This window comes from Marmota marmota, unplaced genomic scaffold, assembly GCF_001458135.2.
Source record: "Marmota marmota marmota unplaced genomic scaffold, marMar, whole genome shotgun sequence".
Lineage (NCBI taxonomy): Eukaryota > Metazoa > Chordata > Mammalia > Rodentia > Sciuridae > Marmota > Marmota marmota.
In genome coordinates, this window is record NW_026000249.1 from 13,193,691 (window position 1) to 13,205,699 (window position 12,009).

Genomic DNA, 12,009 nt, shown 5'->3' on the forward strand with positions numbered 1-12,009 from the left:
AAAAAAAAAAAAAAAAAAAAAATGCTGAGGATAAAGCCCCCTAGGTACAGTCCTCAGTAACACAAAAAAGATAAATAAATAAACAAAGAACATTTAAAGAGCATAGAGGAAGCTCATTTGGAGGAATAGATACTGTTAGTGTAAAGCAAATAATCTATAATTTTGCCTAAATCACATTTCTGTGAATTAAATGCTATTCTAAGATTTATTAGAAAAACTTACACATGAAAAAAAAAAAACATCTTTTTAAACCATATAGTGCTATATTTTTAAAAATATTTTTTAGTTGTCAATGGATCTTTATTTTATTTATTTATATGTGGTACTGAGAATCGAACCCAGGGCCTCACACATGCTAGGCAAATACTCTACCACTGAGCCACAAACCCAGCCCAGTACTATATTAAAAAAAATTGTAGTTGTAGATGGACATAATGCCTTTATTTTATTTATTTATTTTTATGTGGTGCTGAGGACCAAACCCAGTGCCTCACGCATGCTAGGCAAGCACTCTGCCACTGAGCTACAGTTCTAGCCCCCATACAGTACTATATTAACAGGGAATATTACAATTTTCAATAACAATTTAAAGGAATTCTAAGGCTAAAATTATGGAGTGCTTTCATAGATATAGTTTATTTAAATGAGCAAGGCTATAAGATAAATATGAATGAATAAATGTTCTCATTCAAAGGAGGGAGAATGGAAAATACAAGGGGAGATCATCCATTTTCAGGGTTTTGTTGTTCTTGTTTATAATTTGGTATATGGTCTTCCAGGGGAGAGTCCCAGTAGTTCCATTATTTATAAAAAATATTAGATAAAATCCAATAAACTAAGTAAAAGACCATAATATAAAAATTGATTTGAAATTTTTATATAAGCCCATAACTAAGAATTACATTTGATATCTATTCCTACATAATAGTATTACCACGAACTTAGGGGTTTAAAACAAGACATGTTATTGTCTCACACTTTCTGTGGGTCAGGAGTCTGAACATGGTTTAACTAGATGCTCTGCTTTTAGGTCTCACAAAGTTTTAATCAAAGCGCAGGTCAGGGGCTGAGAGTTGTAACAGTAGCAGAGCTCTTGCCTAGCATGGGCGAGACCCTGGGCTCCATCTGCAGTACCTTGGCCCAGCCTGCAGTTTCCTCTGCTTCCAAGACCATGTGGCTGCTGGCAACCTTTAATTCCTTGCAGCCTGCTACACTGAGGGCCTCCGTTTCTAGCAGGCTGTCAGCCAGAGGCTGCTCTCAGTTCCTTGCCTTGTGACCTTCTCCATAGCAGCTGGCGTCTGCAAAGTCAGCAAGGGAGAGAGTCTCCTTGTAAGAGGGGTATTACAATCATAATATAGTCATTATATATATGATATAATCATGTACATGTAATCATGTACATCTGTCACCTTTGCCATATACTATTGATTAGAAGGAAGTCACAGTTCTTCCCACGTTCAAGAGGAGGGGCTCACAGAGGAACATGATACACCAAGAGGCAGGGATCATGAGGAGGCCACCTTAGAATCTATCTGCTACAAACATGTATGTTTTTTTCCTAGCTCTGTCTATTGAAGTGGCCTAAAAGCAACATTACTTCATAATAATTAACACCACTAGTGGCCAGGTTGTTGTCTCTAAAAACCATTTCTCATAAAAGAGAACAGGGGCTTTCTGAAGGAGTGATTTGTTTCAGGTCTGGGTCAGGGAAAGTACAAGGAGAGCCAGAGATATCTTATTGTGCTAGAAGTCAGTAAATTTCTCAAGGATCAATGCAGTCATGTTCCATCGGATATAGTCATGACATTTAGAACATTACAAATGCTAATAATAGCAATGAAGAGAAACAGATGGAATTTATGAAAATGCATGATCTAATAATGATGCTCAAAATAGGGAAGGTCTGAAAATTTTTGTCACTATTTGACAAAGATATTAAATCAACTACTTATCATGAATAGTGGTAGTAGTAAAAAAGTAAGCATTTTATTTAGTATTTCCAGTAAAATCTGTATTTCAAGTAACCAAATATCCTCAATAGATGAAGGAAAGTTGTACTTTATAGACAAATACAATTAATAAATGCAGAAGGGATGATTTTAGTGAAATTACCATGATAATGATAGGATCCTTGTGATCCCACTGGGCCCACCTGGACAATCCAAGATCCTTAATTTAATCACATCTGCAAAGTCCCTTTAGTCATTTAAAAAATCATGATAATTATTTTCAGATTTTCATGCTAATCATCATTATCATATCAAAGCATGATTATATAGTGATATTAAAATGGTTGATTAGAACTGGATTTAACAAATAATAATAATAATAATAATAATAATAATTATTATTATTATTATTATTATCATTATTATTTTGGTCCTAGGGATTGAACCCAGAAGTGATTTACCACCAAATCACATCCTCAGTTCTTTTTAATTTTTTTTTTTTAGTTTGAGACAGGGTCTTACTTAATTGCTAATGGCCTTGCTAAATCACTGAGACTGTCCTCAAACTTGCAATCCTCCTGCCTCAGCCTCCCAAATTACTGGGATTACAGGCATGTGCCACCATGCCCAGCAAGGACTGGATTTTTTTTTTTTTGGGTGCTGGGGTTTAGAACCCAGGGCCTCCTGCATGTAAGGCAAGCACTCTACTAACTGAGCTATATCCCTAGCCCTGGATATTTTTTAAAATATTTTTTTAGTTATACATGAACACAATATCTTTATTTTTATGTGGTACTGAGGATTGAACCCATTGCCTCACATGTGGGAGGCAAGTGCTCTGCCACTGAGCCACAACTCCAGCCCAAGACTGGATATTTTTTAAATGCAAAGGTAATAATGAATGTGTTACTTAGTTTTAGGGCAAAAAATATAACTGTAAATGGAGAGATTAAGCAGTCATCTTCATTTTTTTTTTTTTTTTGGTACTGAGGATGGAACCCTGGGGCTCTTAACCACAGAACTACATTTTCAGCCCTTCTTTTTTAAAATATTTTTTTAGATGTTGATGGACTTTTATTTTAATCATTTATTTATATGTGGTGCTGAATATTGAACCCAGGGCCTCACACATGCTAGGCAAGTGCTCTACCACTGAGCCACAACTCCAGCCCTTCTTTTTTTATATTTTAATTTGAGATAGGGTCTGAATAAATTGCTTAGGGCCTTGCTAAATTGCTGAGGCTGGCTTTGAGCTTGGAATCCTCCTTAGGCAGTCATCTTCTTAATCTAGCACTCAATCTTAAAATCATTAATGGATTAAACTATATTACCTCTCTTCTGATGTGATTATACGTGAGTACCCATCACTTCTAGAACATTCTAGCAAAAAATATGTTTAATAAAAAAATGCTACAGGATGCTGGGCATAATAGCACATACCTATAATCCCAGTGACTCGGAAGGCAAAAAGCAGGAGGATTGCAAGGTCAAGGCCAGCCTCAGCAACTTAGTGAGACCCTCAGCAACTTAGCAAGACCCTGTTTCAAAATAAGACATAAAGAGTGCTGGGAATGTAGCACAGTGATACAGAACCCCTGAGTTCAAACCCTAGTACTGCAAAAAATAAATAAATAAAATAAATAAATAAATAAATAAAGTTACAGAAAATACTAAGCATAGAGGAGTCAACTTATATCCAAGAGGTAGCAACTCAACAAACCCAAAATGTGGCACATTTCTCAGAACAATTGTAGACAATCTCTTCCATGGTCAATCAACATCACAACAAAAGGGACCTAAATTATCAAATGCTATTGTGGTACTTGAACAGATCCAAGTTTGGGCCAAATTAGTGTGAAGGGCAGTTTTGTTTCATCTGGAAAATGTTTTATAGTCTTAAGTATTTAATCAAATGAACAGATGGAGTTTCTTGACTAAAAATAGTAGGTTATAAGATAGTATGCACATTGCAATCCATTTTTGCAAAAAATACACACATGCACACAAGAATGTAGGCAGAGATCTAGAAGTGCAGGTACTTAAATGTTAGCAATGGTGACTCTCTGGGGGTGGGATTGCTACTGCAGCAAATGACCACCAATATAGTGGAAGAAACACAATTTTATTTTCTTACAATTCTGGAAGTCAGGAGTCTGAAATGAGTTTTATGGGTCTAAAATCAAGGTATCTGCAGGTTTGGTTCCCTTTGGAGGCTCCAGGGGAAAATATATTCCTTGTCTCTTTCAGCTTCCTAGGGGCTTCCTGTGTTCTTTGCTTCTATTATCACATCATCTTTGCTTTCTGACCTTTCTCCTTCCCTTTAGTAAGGATCTTTGTGATTACACTGGGGCCACCTGGATAATCCAACATAATCTCCTCATTTTGAGAACCTTAATTTAGTCACATCTGTGAAGTACCTTTTGTCATGTAAAAGATTCCAAAGATTAGGTTGTAGACATCTTTAGGGGACTATTATTCTGTCTACCACAAAATGTGATTTTACTTTTTATTTTCTATCTGCATCTTCTAATTTTATGTAATGTACATGAATTGCTTGAAATGTGTAAGTTAAATATAGAGAATATTAAACTGGGCATGGTGGCATACTCTGTAATTCCAGCGATTCAGGAGGCTAAGGCAGGAGGATCACAAGCTTTATTCTACTCTGGGAATTTAGCTAGACCCTGTCTCAGAAAAAAAAGGAAAAAAAAGGATAGGGAATATTAAAGTTTAATATCAAGTGACATAACTTTTATCTAGATTAATGTGCAGCTTAAGTATCATATCCCGTCACTTATTTTCTTACCTTTTTGTTATACTAAATCAGAAATTCTATTTCACCTTATATCTTGCCAGAAATGGTCACAACTTTTTGGTCAGAGACTTCTGTAAGTTTGATCAAATGGGGACCCATAAGTTGAGAACTAATTCCTAAAATCAGCATTGTCCCAGACACTAGATGAAATATCATATTCAAATCATGCAAATTTCAATGTTTTACCTTAGGAGAGTGGTTGTCACTGGGGGGCAGCACCAGCCAGGGGCGTGCTTTGAGAACATGGGAGCTATTTTGGTCATTACAGATCTCCTAGCAGGGATCTCCTGGCATTTACAAGGCAGAAGTCAAGAATGACGTGTGTCCTTCAATGCACACAACATTCCTGCAAGGAAAACTTTTCCTACATTTTACATAATTTTCAAATATCCCTAGACATTTATATATATGAAAAACCTATTTGTGATTATCTGAACTTAAACCTAACCTCATTTTACATGTAAACCCAAAGTCCTTGTTTTCTTTATATAAAATTTATTTTTAAAAATATGGAGTGCTGCTGGATGGGATGGCACACGCCTATAATCCCAGTGGTTTGGGAGGCTAAGGCAAGAGGATCGTGAGTTCAAAGCCAGCCTTAGCAACTTAGTGAAACCCTGTCTCAAAATAAAAAAAAGATACAGTGGGCTGGGGATGTGGCTAAGCACTCCTGGGTTCAATCCCTGGTACCAATAAAAAAGTAAACAAACAAATTAATTAATTAATTAATTAAGTAAAATATGGAGTGCTTTCACAAATTTCATGCCATTCTAGTGTAGGGGCCACACTTAGCTTTTTGGATAATTCCAGTTTTAGTATATTGCTGCTGAAGCCAGCATAACTTAAAATATTTTTTGCATGGTTTTAATATACATGGAATTTTCCAGGAACAGAACTACTATGTAAATCGAAAGGAGTGTATGTTTTATTTGGAACCCTCCCAAGAATGGCTTAATGTTTTAGAAAACCACACCAATGACGTCCATGCCATTTATGGGTTATATTGGATATCTTCCATTCGCCCTTCCAGACTCTCTCTACCCTTCTTTACCTGCTGTGTGCCCCAGGGAGGGGCTGTATCAGCAAGTTTCCTTGCCCCCAGCTTTTGAGAGGGGCCCCCTCAATGAGAAGCCTGGGCAGGAGATTTGGAATATAGGAGAGTAAGGTATGCCACTTGAAATGACCATCAGGAGCTAGGCTGAATGTGCATGGCAGTATTCGATTAGAAAATAATAATGAAGGGCTGGGGTGAAGCTCAGTGGTAGAGCGCTTGCCTAGCACACAGTGAGGCACTGGGTTTGATCCTCAGCACCACATAAAACAAAACAAACAAACAAACAAAAAACAAAAACAAAAACAAGGGCTGGGGTTTTAGCTCAGTGGTAGAGCATTTGCCTATCATATGTGAGGCGCTGGGTTCAGTTATCAGCACCACATATAAATAAATAAATGTCCATTGACGACTAAAAAATATTTAATAAAATAAAGTTATTGTGCCCATACACAACTGAAAATATTTTTTAATATTCATTTTTTAGTTTTCGGTGGACACAACATCTTTATTTTTTAATTTTTTTTTTTTTTTTTTTGTGGTGCTGAGGATCAAACCCAGCGCCACGCGCATGCCAGGCGAGTGCACTGCTGCTTGAGCCACATCCCCAGCCCATACAACAAAAATATTTTTAAAAGAAAATAAGAATAAGACAGATAAGTTTGGGTGTAAGCTGGTTGGAAGGCACAAGTAAACTGTGAAAATGTGGTTCAGATTCTCATTATACTTGCTCATATTGGTTTACTTCTTTAACTCACATTATGGCTTCCTGGAGAGCTCTCTTTGACTGGGCAATGGAGAAAAGGTACAGGCCTGGTTTATGCAGTTTTTTGGTACCATCTGAAAGTGCATAGTAGCCAGGCATGATGGCTTATACCAGTTATACCAGCAACTCTAGAGGCTGAAGCAGGAGGATCACAAATTCAACGCCAGGCTCAGCAATGTAGTGAGGCCCTAAGCAACTTAGTGAGACCCCGTCTCAAAATAAAAATAAAAAGGGCTGGGGGTGGGGATATAGCTCAGTCGGTAGAGTGCTTGCCTTGTATGCAAAAGGCCCTGGGTTCGATCACCCCCCCACACACACACACTAATTCCTTTTATTCACACACACACACACACAAAGGGCTGGGGATATAGCTTAGAGAAAAAGAAAAAAACAATAAAATTTCATGGTAGCTGCTTTCTAGCCTCTGAAAGGCAGTGGTGAAGGAAAATATTCATAGGGGTAAAACTTTAGACAGTGTATCTTGTTCACTTTATGTGGAAAAAAAAAGATCTATTTTGTCTCTGGGCATAATATTGTTGGGGGATGGAATCCCCATGGTCTGGAGTGTCCCTGCTTGTTTTTGTTGTATATGCCAAGAACACAAGTCCCTAACTACTTTTTACCGGGCCATTTCTCAGGGTTGCATTGCAAGGAGCTTCCTTGAGGGATGAGGCTATAACTCCTTTTGGGACAAAAAGCAAATTTGCTAAAAATGATGTGAATTCCTCAAGGCCAAATATTCCTTGTCTGTGATGAAAATGTGCACTAAGCTCATAGCATGTACAACTGAGCCTGTTGGCATGGCCCTGTGGAACTTGGAGTTAGGGAAATGAGGAAAATACAATGATAAATCAGGATGGCTTGCTATGCTGCTACAATCCATGAAATAAATAGATCCATAAAGGCTAACTTGTAGGTAGAGGGAAATCCCAGACCCCCCAAAATAATCATTATAAACTTCACAATTGATTTTGCAAGTCTTTAGACATTATGTGACTTGTACATGATTTCTCACCGAAGGGTGCAATCCTTAATTTTTCCTCTGTAGTTTTTATCCTTTAGGGAAAAATTTTGCCAATTTTTTGTTTGAGTGACGTTTTCCCCACCTTTGTTCAGGCAAAACTCATTAGCGGAGGCATCACTGAGCATCTTTTTTTTTCCTACTGGGGATTGAACTCAGGGGCACTCAGCCACTGAGCCACATTCCCAGCCCTATTTTGTATTTTATTAAAGACTGGATCTCACTGAGTTGCTTAGTGCCTCACCTTTGCTGAGGCTGGCTTTGAACTAACTCTCAATCCTCCTGCCTCAGTCTCCCGAGCTGCTGGGATTACAGGCATGTGCCATCACACCCGGCTGTTCCCAGAATTTTTAAATTTTTTATTTTGAGTCAGGGCCTCATAAGTCGGCCAAGGCTGGCCCCAGCCTTGAACTTGTGATCCTCCTGAGTAGCTGGAATGACAGGCGTGTACCTCTGCACCTGGGGATGTCTCCATATTCTAAAAGCGTATGAGTTTTCTTTAGTAGCCAAGTGAATTGAAAATTTATGTGCTCACAAAAACTTGTATGCAAATGTTTGTAGCAGCCTTATTCATCAAAAACTAGCAACAAGGCTGGCTGCGGTGATGCATTCCTGTAATCCCAGTGGCTCCAGAGGCTGAAACAGGAGGATCAAGAGTTCAAAGCCAGCCTCAGCAAGGGTGAGGCACTAAGCAACTTAGTGAGACCCTGTCTCTAAATAAAACACAAAATAGGGCTGGGGATGTGGCTCAGTGGTCGAGTGCCCCTGAGTTCAATCCTTGCTACTAAAAACAACAACCAAAAAAAAAAAAAAAAAAAAAAAAAACTAGCAACAACCAAGATGTCCTTCAATAAGTGAACAGATAAATAATTTGTGGTACTGTATATGATGGAAAATTACAGGTTCGCAATAAGAAAGAAAGGTCTGGGGGCTGGGATTGTGGCTCAGTAGTATAATGCTCACCTAGCATGCATGAGGCAGTGGGTTTGAGCCTCAGCACAACATAAAAATTAAATAAAGATATTGTGTCCACCTAAAACTAAAAAGTAAATATTAAAAAAAGAAAGAAAGGTATATTGGTTCTCTCAACAGTTAGGGCAAATCTTTTATTATTATTATTATTATTTTATATTTTTAGTTATAGATAGACACAATATCTTTATTTTGTTTATTTATTTTTTATGTGGTGTTGAGTATCGAACCCAGTTCCTCACACATGTGAGGCAAGCACTTTATTGCTGAGCCACAACCCCAGCCCCAAGGCAAATATTTTCTATTTTCAATTGTAAAATATGTATAACTATTGGGTTCTGTGACCTACACCTATAATTCCAGCTAGTTGGGAGGCTGAAGTAGGAGGATCACAAATTTGAGGCCAGCCTCAGCAATTTATCGAGAGCCTGTCTCAAAAAATAGAAAGGGCTTGCAACGAAGCACCTATGGATTCAATCCCCAGTACCGCAAAAAATAAATAAAATCAAATATGTATAACATAAATGTGGATGAACTTTAAATGCATTTTGCCAAGTGAAAGAAGCCAGAACCCAAAGTTCCAAAAATATTGTATGATTCCTTGAATATGATATCTTGAAAAAGGTAAGACTATAGGGATGTGCTTTAGTTTCCTATTGCTGCAGTAACAAATTAGCACAAATTTAGTGGCTTACATCAACACAAATTTATTCCCTTATTGTTCTGGAGGCCAGAAGTCCAAGATTAGTTTCACTAGGCTAAAATCAAGGTGTTGGCAGAGCTGGCTCTTTCTGGAGGCTGGGGGGGGGTCTTTCTTTGCCTTTTTAGTTTTTGGAGGTCATGTGCATTCCTTAGTTTTTGACTCCTTCCTTACATCACTCCAACTTCTTGTTTTTACTCTCACATCTCCTGCTACTTTCTTTGATCTTCTTGCTGCCCTCTTTTAAGGATCCTTGTTCTTACATTTAGGGGGTCACCTTAATAATCCAGGATAACATCTTCTCAAGATTCTTAATATAATCACATCTGTAAACTCCCTTTACCATATAGGGTAGCATTCACTGGTTTCTGAGAGTTGAACATGGATGTCTTTTGTGGAGTTATTTTTCATTCTAGAATAGGACTGAAAACAGAACAATGGTTACAAGGGGTTGGGGGAGAAAAGGGAGGTTGAGGACATAATGGACCGCACAAGGTTATGGTGTATACATTACTCTAAGATTCTCAAAATCCATAGAAATATACATTAACAAGAGTGAATATTATTGTATGAAATTGAAAAACAAATCAACCTGGATGCCAGTGATCAGAGGATGGAATGCAAGTGGTAACAAAAGAACTTAATTGTACCTGGAAGACATTATGTTACATGAAATAAACCAGGCACAGAAAGACAAATACCTCATGATCTCACTTACATGTGGAATCTAAAAACATTGAACTGGTAGAAGCAGAGGCTAGAATGGTGGTTACCAGAGGCTGGGGGTAGAGTAGGGGCGATATTGGTCAAAGGATACAGAATCTGTTAAATTGAAGGAACAAATTCAAAAGATTTATTGTACAATACAGAAATTATAGTGAATAACAATATATTATACCCTTGAAAATTATTGAGAGTAGATTTTGAGTGTTTTCAGTATAAAAAACATAAGAATGTGAGATTAGGATACATGTTAATTTGCATATGTTAATCATCTCCACTTAACTATTCCACAATGTCTATATATTTCTATTTATTTATTTGTTTATTTTTGTTTGTTTTTCTTTCTCTCTCTTTATTTTTTGGGGGTACTGGGGATTGAACTCAGGGGCACTTGACCACTGAGCCACATCCCCAGCCCTATTTTGTGTTTTATTTAGAGACAGGGTCTCACTGAGTTGCTTAGTGCCTTACCATTGCTGAGGCTGGCTTTGAACTTGTGATCCTCCTGTCTCAGCCTCCCAGCCTCTGGGATTACAGGCATGTGTTGCTGTGCTCGGCTTTTTGTTTTTCTTATTTGTTTCTCTCTTTAATGTATACATTTTGTTTCTTCTTCTTCTTCTTCTTCTTCTTCTTCTTCTTCTTCTTCTTCTGTACTGGGGATTGAATCCAGGGGCACTTAATCACTGAACCACATACCTAGTCCCTTTTATTTTTTATTTATTTATTTTAAAATATGTTTTTTAGTTGTTGATAGACCTTTATTTTATTTATGTATTTATATGTGGTGCTAAGAATCAAACCCAATGCTTCACAGAAGCCAGGCAAGTGCACTATCGCTGAGCCCCAGCCCCAGCCTCCTAGCCCCTTTTATTTTGAGACAGGTTCTCTCTAAACTGCTTTGGACCTCACTAAATGGCTGAGGCTGGCCTTGAACTTGTGATCTTCCTGTTTCAGCCTCCCGAGTATCTGGGATTACAAGTGTGTGCCACTGTGCCTGGCTTAATGTATGCATATTTCAAAACAACATGTTGTATGTAACATATGCAATTTTCATTTGTCAATTAAATAATAGAATTATTATTTTTTAATTGAATTTATTAAAATGTATGATATAACTATTGAAGAGGGTGGGAGAAGAGTTGTGGATTAAATAACTTTGAAAAAAGTGTTCTTCCTAGATAGTATAAGACTACAGACAAGGATTGGGGTTGTGGCTTAGTGATAGAGCGCTCACATAGCATGTGCAAGGCACTGGGTTCAATTCTCAGCACCACATTAAAAAATGAATAAATAAATAAAATAAAGATATATGTCCATCTACAACTAAAAAAAGTTTTTAAAAAAGACTACGGACAAAAACAAGTGCACATAAACACCATCCTCTAGTTGGGAGATAGATATGGGAACATAGATATGTATATCTAATAAGTTAGCATATGTACATGTATTTCCTAGCTCTGCAGTGACACTCCAGCTGCAATGAACAAGTTTCAAAGATTGGCAACTTTCTTTAATTGAATTAAAGGGGCCTGACTTTAATTGAATTATACTGTGAAGTAATTTATGTACTGTGGCAACATCAACAACATAGAGCAGGAGCTGGGGTTGTAGCTCAGTTGTAGAGTGCTTGCCTAGTACATGTGAGGCCCTGAGTTCAATCCTCAGCACCACATAAAAATAAATAAATAAAGGTATTGTGTCCGTCTGCAACTAAAAAAATATTTAAAAAAATATAGAACAATCAGCTAGATTTAGTAGATGCTAATGGCTGGATATGACACCATTAGAGGTAAACCAGATAGAAGCTTAACAGCAAAATAGTCAAAGAGAGCCCAGCTATAACCACTATCAAGACCCTGAAAGTCATGGAGATGATATATGTGTCCAAGGTTGTGTCCTCTGAGGAAGACATCAGAGGCTCCACATTTTGTGGGAACCCAGACTTTACTAACTTAGTCCAGTTCAGTTATTAAACAAATGATAAGCAAATAAGTCCTAGAGGTGTGTGTGGG

General features: G+C 37.5%; 1 long non-coding RNA gene and 1 other non-coding gene across 2 annotated transcripts; both read right to left on the reverse strand.

Moving 5' to 3' along the window:
* Positions 1-5,498: 5,498 nt before the first annotated feature.
* On the reverse strand, positions 5,499-5,602 carry LOC125614174. The gene has a single exon (XR_007344814.1). It is a non-coding gene; the product is annotated as a U6 spliceosomal RNA (small nuclear RNA).
* A 3,659-nt stretch (positions 5,603-9,261) lies between these two features.
* LOC125614125 lies at positions 9,262-10,529 on the reverse strand. Its single transcript, XR_007344768.1, has 2 exons — positions 10,469-10,529; positions 9,262-9,697 (listed from the first exon to the last, which is right to left on the reverse strand). It is a non-coding gene; the product is annotated as an uncharacterized LOC125614125 (long non-coding RNA).
* Positions 10,530-12,009: the final 1,480 nt, after the last annotated feature.